Genomic DNA, 8,893 nt, shown 5'->3' with positions numbered 1-8,893 from the left:
CTTCACCAGTTTTGGGAACGCCATTCTTGACGACATACCAGAGGTCGACGTCAATGGCTTCAAGATGCATGCGCATCTTATTCTTCCAGTAGGGATATTCTTTTCCATCGAACACGGGGCAAGCAGCGGAGACTTTGATTATCCCTGCAGTCGACATAGCTAAACTCCAGGTGGTTAAACCAAATCACACAGAACGAAGGGAGTACCTTGCTCTGATACCAATTGAAAGTGCTAGTTATCGACTAGAGGGGGGGGGGTGAATAGGCGATTTTTATCAAAGTCTTCAAAACATGGAAGTTTCAAAGACAAACAATAGAAATGACCTAATTGATATGCAGCGGAAGATAAACTACAACAAGCAAGCCATAGTCAAGTATGCAATAGCATTAACGTACGAAGACTAATAGCAGCTAGGTTGTAGGATCAGGATGGAAGATAGTATGAAGCCAATCAACAATGGTAGTCAAGCAATGAAGTCAATCAGATAAGACAGATCAGCAACGACTTCATGAAGACAAACTCAAAGTAAAGGAGGGAAGAGATAGAATCAGTCACTTGTTGAAGACACAGGATTTGTTGGACCAATTCCAGTTGCTGTGACAACTGTACGTCTGGTTAGGGAGGCTGAGATTCAACTCAGAAGACCGTGTCTTCACCTTATTCCCCTTGAGCTAAGGACACTTAGTCCTCGCCCAATCACTCTGGTAAGTCTTCAAGGTAGACTTCCGAACCTTCACAGACTTTGTTCACCCGGCAATCCACAATGACTCTTGGATGCTCAGAACACGACGCCTAACCGGCTGGAGGATACACAGTCCTCAAGTGTAATAAGTCTTCAGGTCACACAGACAGAAAGACTTCAGTGATGCCTAACACTCTTTGGCTCTGGGTGTTTGGGCTTTGTCCTCGCAAGGATTTCTCTCTCAAAGGCTTCGAGGTGGGTTGCTCTCAAAACGACAAAAGCCGTAATCTAACTCTGAGCAGCCACCAATTTATGGTGTACGGGGTGGGCTATTTATAGCCACAAGGCAACCCGACCTGATTTGTCCGAAATGACCCTTGGTCACTAAGGAACTGACACGTGTTCCAATGGTCAGATTTCAAACACACGCGACAACTTTACTTGGGCTACAAGCAAAGCTGACTCATCCAACTCTGGATAAGATTTGCTCTCATTGTCTTCGCTCGAAGACATAGGATTTGGGTTGAGCATCACTTCAGTCACTCTGACTTAGTTCACTTGGACCCCACTCAACAGTACGGTGGTTCCTATGACTCAACAAAGAAGAAAAGGAAACAACGAAGCCACATAGTCTTTGCGCTCCATAGTCTTCACGCAATGTCTTCTCATGTCATAGTCTTCAATATGAATATCTTCTCATACCACCATTGTCTTCAATGTCTTCATACATTTTTAGGGGTCATCTCCGGTAGGTAAACCGAATCAATGAGGGACACTACCTGCGTTATCCTGGAATTCTCACAAACGCATTAGTCCCTCAACCAACTTTGTCGTCAATACTCCAAAACCAACTAGGGGTGGCACTAGATGCACTTACAGCTTGACAGATTAACAAAATCTAAAGGAGGAAGAATGGAGATCCATTTTGAGGCAGGTTTAAAAAGGCCACGTGATGCTATAGAGTCAGCCAAGTTAGTATCAAAGGTAGCCGTTGCCGTTAGGTGTCTTGCACGTAACCTCCCAACGTGGATCCAGTACAGGAATGAGAAATACAATACCCAGTTTAACACCTTCCTTGACCATTTATCCGTAAGTAATGTTATTCATCGCAATTAGTAATATTGTCTTGCTCTGTCCCATACTTTCTAGATTCCTCCTAATAAGACTCACATTCTTTTTTTCAATAGATGAGGTTCAAGTTGGATCCGAAAGATGATGCAACTAAAAAAGCATGCACTCATGTTTTTCAGTCTGCTCTGCGACAGTATCGGTACCACCTTAGAAAATCTCACTTTGAAGGCAAGGCTAACAATGAAATTGCCCAAACATCTCCAGTGGAATATATTACAGATGAAGACTGGACAAACCTCGTTAAACACTGGTCTGATCCAAAGTATCAGGTAGGCTATATGTATTTGATCAGACCACATATTGAACTTGTATTTATGTATGTTCCTTACAAGTGTATCTTCTTCTAGGATAACTGTTTGAAGAACAAGACCAACCGTTCTAAAGTGAAATTCCAACAGACAACAGGATCTCGTAGCTATATTGCACACTGCGAGGCTCTTGTAAATAGCTGCTACTTCCTTCTTTTTTTGTGTCATATTATCATATCTATATTGGCTTGTTCCAAATACAGAGGAAAGCCCGTGCGGACCAAAAAGAACCTAAACCAAATGCAGTGCAATCTTCAAGGATTGCCACACCAGCAAGATGAAGGGCATGATCACACCAGTTCAAGCCGTTGTTGTAAGTCCTTACTCCTCCTGCCTTTGAACTGATTGGTACTGTGATGTGTTCATTTAACTACTTGGTTTGCAGCCAATGTCAGTTACTCTGTTCACTTTTATACACAATTGTCTTAACGTATCATTTCACCTTAGATGGTTTAAAAGAGATGAATGATATTATTTTGGTCTTGATCTATAATCTAGTTGTTATGTTCACGTGCGCACACAATGATAAAATAGCATGTTTGTTTTATATCTGTTTGCCCATGATATGAATGATATCATACTATGTTCATCCTACTTTAAACCATGTCTCTTTATCCTTAGATGTCAACGAATGTGAGGAAATAGACAATACAATATGCATGCTACATGGACATATGTTCCGAAAGTGATTTTATTATGTAGTTGGCACTACAATACATGCTAATGTATTACAGTAGTTCACCAAAATAAGTTATGTATAAATGTGTAACCTACTTTGTTTGTTTTTGTGTCATTAGTAACTTATCTGGTACACTAATCTACAAGTTCAAACTTTCAGGAAGCTATGGAACAAATGATTGAACAGCCACAACCACCTGAAGGTGACGAGGCTACCACAGGCAGAATGTCACCTCTTACTGCAGTGCGTCAGTATCTCTCCACTAACAGTGCAAAAAGCACCTTCTTGCATAATCCTGGGTTGGTTGTCAAGGTAACCTCATCCAAATCGCCTACTGAACAAAATCTTCCTGCTAGACAAAGTGATATATTTGTGCTCCAGACACAAGTCCAATCCCTAATGGACGTCGTTTCGGAAACAAGAATAGTGGTTAACAAATGTCGTCAAGATATGAATGGTTTTTGAAACCAGACTATCAGACATTCGCTTCGTTGTTCAAGAGCAATGGCGGAAAAAGGTGAAGATCGTGCTGCTCCATCAGATTCTATAGCGTGAAACATTAGCACTCAGGTCAAATGATTTGTGCTTCTATACATCTGATGGTGCTTTTATCTGCAAGGACTGTAAACTTTATGCCCACAGGCCTTTTGTTGTATGGTTGGAATTTATTTTGTTGTGATACAACATTTATGATGCAACCAAAGGCTGCAGTAATTACGACACTATTTTTGTATAGTGTAGGTTTATCTTAGTAATGTATTCAGCCGAAAGCTTCGTAGGAGCCCAACATGCCAACATCCGCCGGGCCCATTCCAATTGGACTAAAAACGATTATGGGCCGAAATTTGCATGTAGCCCATTAAAAATATCTGGGCCTAAATCAGCATAAGCTTTCATATTTTTCTAGGTAGGCCTGTGCCCATAGTGGGCCTTTAACAGGCCCAAACATAATTTGGGCCCTCAGTAACAATAGGCCATTTACAGGTGTAAATATATCGAGCCCATAAAAAACATGGGCCTTTAATAGGCCGACAGTGAGATTGGCCCCTGATTTGCCAAATAACCCACTAGTCTTAGCAGGCTGAAATGGTGGCCCATTTACGATGCAAATCTTTCATAGGCCGAAATTCGGATGGGCCGTAAATGCGCCGACCTAATACCCGGGCCTTTAATAGGCCGAAAGTTTGGCTGGGCTAGATTATCGTCATTTTTATACGGGCCGTTAATGGGCCCGATGTGACGTTGGGCCACATATGGCCCATGGATTTCATCCGACGTTAACAGGCCAAAAATCACAACAGGCCGAAAGTGGCCCAAATCTATAGTGGGCCTCTAACAGGCCGAATGTCAGACATGGCCGAATATGACCCAAATCCTTCACGGTCGTTTATGGGTCAGAAGTTTCAATGGCCTATAAATGGGCCCAAATGAAGCAGGACCTTTAACATACCGGAAATACACCAGACTGTAATTCGGCCCAAATACTTAGCGGACTGTTAACGGACCAGAAGTGACCATGGGCCGCTATGACTACAGGAATCAGCTACTTTGCCATCTGCCACGGCGGACGGCAAAGGCATGGATGGCGGACGGCAAAGGCCTTTGTCGTCAGCCACGGACGGCAAATGGGGACGGCTAAGAGCTGCGTTGCTGTCCGCTTCGGGCAGCTGACGGCAAAGGGGCCTTTGCCATCAGCAGCGAACGACAAAGAAGGCGGACGACAATAAATGCGCTGTTACTCTGTTAGGTGGTTAACGACAGCCCTTTATCGTCCACTGTGGACGGCAAAGCCTGTGCCATCAGCCACTGTGGGCAAACTGACCAAATTGGTTAGCCTCCCAGGAAGCACAGTTGCCTGCCACGTGGCCTCTTTGCCGTCCGCTGCTGATGGCAAAGAGCCATTTGCCGTCGGTGGCAGACGGCAAAGAGGCTGCATATTGTCTCTTTTTTTTCTGTTTTTTTAATTCAACAATTTTCACAGCAAATATATATGACATATATAGATATATTTCACAGGGCTATTTAACAGCAATCATATCACATATCCAGCACATAAGTTTCATCCATTCATACATAAGCAAGTTCCATCCATACACATTGTTCCATCCATATACATATTACAATGCAAAGTTTCATCAACATATCAAGTTCCATCATAGCAAGCTAGATACAATGCAAAGTTTCATCAAAGGAAAAGCAAGCACTCCATCATAGCAAGCTAGCTTCCATGAAGTGAATGAAATCTGCAAAATGGTAAATAAGAAAGTTAGAAATAGGTGACTAGAACAAGAATAAGACTAGAACAAGAAGTATATGTCATTTATGAGCTAACTTAGGTAAAATGGATCATATATGAGCTAACAAAGTTGAAATGGGTCGTTTATGAGCGAACTTAGTTGAAATGGATCATTTATGAGCTAACTTAGTTGAAATGGGTCGTTTATGAGCTAACTAAGGTTAAGGGCATCGTTTTTCAGCTAATTAAGGTGAAATGGATCGTTTTTGAGCTAACTTAGGTGAAATGGACCATTTATGAGCTTTTATGAGCTAACTTAGTTGAAATGGGTCGTTTATGACCTAACTAAGGTGAAATGCCACGTTTTTGAGCTAATTAAGGTGAAATGGATCGTTTTTTAGCTAACTCAGGTGAAATGGATCATTTATGAGCTAATTTAGGTGAAATGGATCATTTTTAGCTAACTTAGGTGAAATGGATCGTTTAGGAGCAAATCTAGGTGAAATGGGTCATTTTTGAGCTAACCTAGGTGAAATGGGTCATTTTGGAGCTAACCTAGGTGAAATGGGTCATTTTAAAGCTAACGTAGGTAAAATGGATCATTTAGGAGCTAATCTACGTAAAATGGGTCATTTTAGAGCTAACTTGGATAAATTGGATCACTTGTAAGCTAACTAAGGTAAAATGAGTCATTTTAGAGCTAACTTTAGGTAAAATGGATCGTTTATGAGCTAACTAAGCTAATTATGCAATTTTTGACATAAGTAACCTAAGTACATATCGTTTTAGAGCTAACTTAGGTAGAATGGATGGTTTATGAGGTCAGTAAGCATATTAAGTCATTTTGGAGGGAAAAAAGCTAACTCTAGGTCATTATGGTAAGCATATTGGAGGAAATAAAGCTAAGTCTAGGTCTTGATGCATTTGTTAAGCAAAACACTAGAGAAACTTACCGTGATCAGGGAGGTGTACGAGCGGGCTGGCTCGCACCGGTAGCTGGAGAAGGATCGTGCGATGTGTTTCTGGAGTTAAGCTGCACCAAAGATCATTTCCAATGTCTCGTTAGCATTATGACACTCAAATGTTAAGACTAGCAAGTAATGTCCATTCTAATTAAAATAACCGTGCTCCCAGGAGCAATCACTGGCATCGGCGGAGCGGTCTGACCGGACTTCTCGCACACAGACTGCACATTTGGCTTTCACAACAGAGTCATACTAGTTAGTAATGAGACTCAAATGTTAAGACTAGCAAGTAATCTGCAGAAGAAACTTACCACAAGGAGCTCATACATGGCCCTTGCCTGCATGTCATTCCATGCCCTCTCCTCCTCCAACATCTTTGTCGTCCTCTCCTCCAACTCCCGCTGCCTCTCTGCCGCCTCCGCCAGAAGTTTCTCCATTCTACCTCTCTCACTCTCTATAGCAGCCTGCAACACCACTCACATGACCATTTGTAATCATTGATGGAAGCGCACACAATGTAATGGAGAAAGATAGCTGAGTACTTATAACTAACCTTGAAGGCGAGTTGGACTGGCCGTTCACGAGGCCTTATCTCAGGAGCGGAGCTCGACTGGCGCGCCTTGATCTCCGGGAGAGTGCTAGGACAACGGATAAGTCCATCTCCCATGGCTATGGAGCCATGGGACCTCCCGCCACCAGATATCATCAGCAGCTCTGTATCAATGGGACCCTGGCTCGGGTTAAAGTCCTCCCCTTTCCTCACCTTCCCCTGATCTCTATATTGCACGAGCTTGTCGTGGGCTGAGATGTTGGTGAAGTTATTTGGATCATCGAGGTCAGACGCAGAGAATGCCTTGACTTTCTTGTAAGAGCCAATGTGGGCCATGGCATACAGGTCGTACACCTCTGGCACCTTATGCGCCTTATTGTAGCATGCCTGAAAGAGAGAAACAAAGTAAATTAGTAATTAAAGGGCTAAAGCTAGCATGATGAATGAATTGCATGAATCATGAAGCAAACCACATACCCAGTTCCGCCCGTACTGAAATAAGTTGGAGCTGCCTTGGTGGTGTGGCACACCTTCCATTTGGGCACGTTTGTCCTTGGCCTCGTTGTGGGAGGCCCGCCATTGTTTTGAGCACCACGCATTGACCAACACCTCCCAACAATCCATCCGATCCACACACCATCTCAGAGGGGCTTAAGTTAGCAAATAGAAACTTTAGCGCTACGGCTATGAATTACTAAATGAAGGAAGTAAGTACAAGGCCTTAAGAATTACCTTCATGTACTGCTCCTTACTCAAGAACTTATCGTGGCACTCCTGCTTGGGCTTCTTGATACCACGCCCGGCGTAGTAGTCTCGAACAGCCTGCACCCAAACCTCATGTCGTAAGTTCTGAAGTAGGCGCTTGCACTCCTTGTCGATAACATCTGTCGCCTCCTCCTCGTATCCCTCCTCACACCTGTAGAATGTCTGCAATCAAATGATACAATATTGATTAGTACAACTAATAACTAGCTAGTTCAAGATTTTTAATTGTGTAAAGGAGAAATTAGCCAGAACTTTCTGATCACCACGTCTGCCCTCGTCTTGCACAAGACACCGTCGATAATCTCACCCGGCGGGGCCGGGGCAGCCAAGTAGTGCTCCCAACTCAATCCAACCTCTGGAAGCCGACCCTCACCAGGCAACGTGACAAACCCCGGGAAGTTTTGTCGAATCAGAACTCCAAGGACGGAGTTGGGCCGGCGGACACTTTCATGGTGGTCCCAACCCCTGCAGCATGACAAGGCCAACGCATTAGTTATTTGAAGAAACATGAATGCAGAAGGTACAAAAAGATTAAATGCACTTACCTCTCCCCATCAGGGAAAATCAACCACCTCTGCTCGCGGGTCGCCGGCACGGACGGGAGCCGTGTAGCACCACGCTGGTAGACGTTGCCCCCCTCCTCCTCAATATCAGTCGGCTCCCCGTCGTCATCGGCATGGCCACTCGGCTCCCCGCCATCATCAGCATGGCCACTCGGCTCCTCAGGCTGACCCGACTAGGTACCCCATCCAGACGTGTGCTCCTCCGGGGTCTCGTGGGCCGAAGGCCCGTCGACCGGAGGCTCGTGGGCTGAAGGACCATCGACCCGAGGCTTGTGGGCCGAAGACCGGTGGACCGGAGGCTCATGGACCGGAGTCCGTGTAGCCTCCTCCTCGGACGAGTCCACCCTATCAGTCACGTGCTCGGGTGAAACAGCTGGGGGTGGCAGCGAGGAAGGAGCCGTAAGAGTCACCCTACCTCCTCTCCCGCGACCACGTGCTCCACCTCCTCTCTTCTTCTTACCTCGTCCCCTACTGGGCACCGCAGTCGATGAAGAAGGGCCCGGTGGTGTCGACATACTGTCCAGCAACGCTCGGCGGAGAGGTGCATGTGCAATGGAAGACCTCGCAACACGCACCGACGAAGAAGGGGCCTCAGCGCGCTCCCGACCAACGCCCACCATCTTTCAACACCTGCCATGACAAAGAATAAACGAAATTAGTACAACATAAAAAAAAGTACCGACATGAATAATAATATGTATATCACTTAAGTGTATCATCATCAAGTACAACATAAAAAATTGAATACCTGACACTACTAATAATATCGATCAGTATCATCAATAAATGCATAATCATCATCATCACTATAATCAATGATGGGGTCACTATAATCATCATCATCACTATCATCACTATCATCATCATCATCATCACTGGACACACAATAATTATATATATAATTCACCACGAAATTTATGCGTCGGATCCGGAGCAAAGCATATGCGTCTGATCGGGTGTTGTTTCGGGGTCAGGGGTTCGGTTGTCGGGGTCGGTTGTCGGGGTCGGGGTGTC

This window comes from Triticum aestivum, chromosome 2B (genome assembly GCF_018294505.1).
Source record: "Triticum aestivum cultivar Chinese Spring chromosome 2B, IWGSC CS RefSeq v2.1, whole genome shotgun sequence".
In the NCBI taxonomy this organism is placed as follows: domain Eukaryota; kingdom Viridiplantae; phylum Streptophyta; class Magnoliopsida; order Poales; family Poaceae; genus Triticum; species Triticum aestivum.
Note: the sequence above shows the minus strand (reverse complement) of the source record.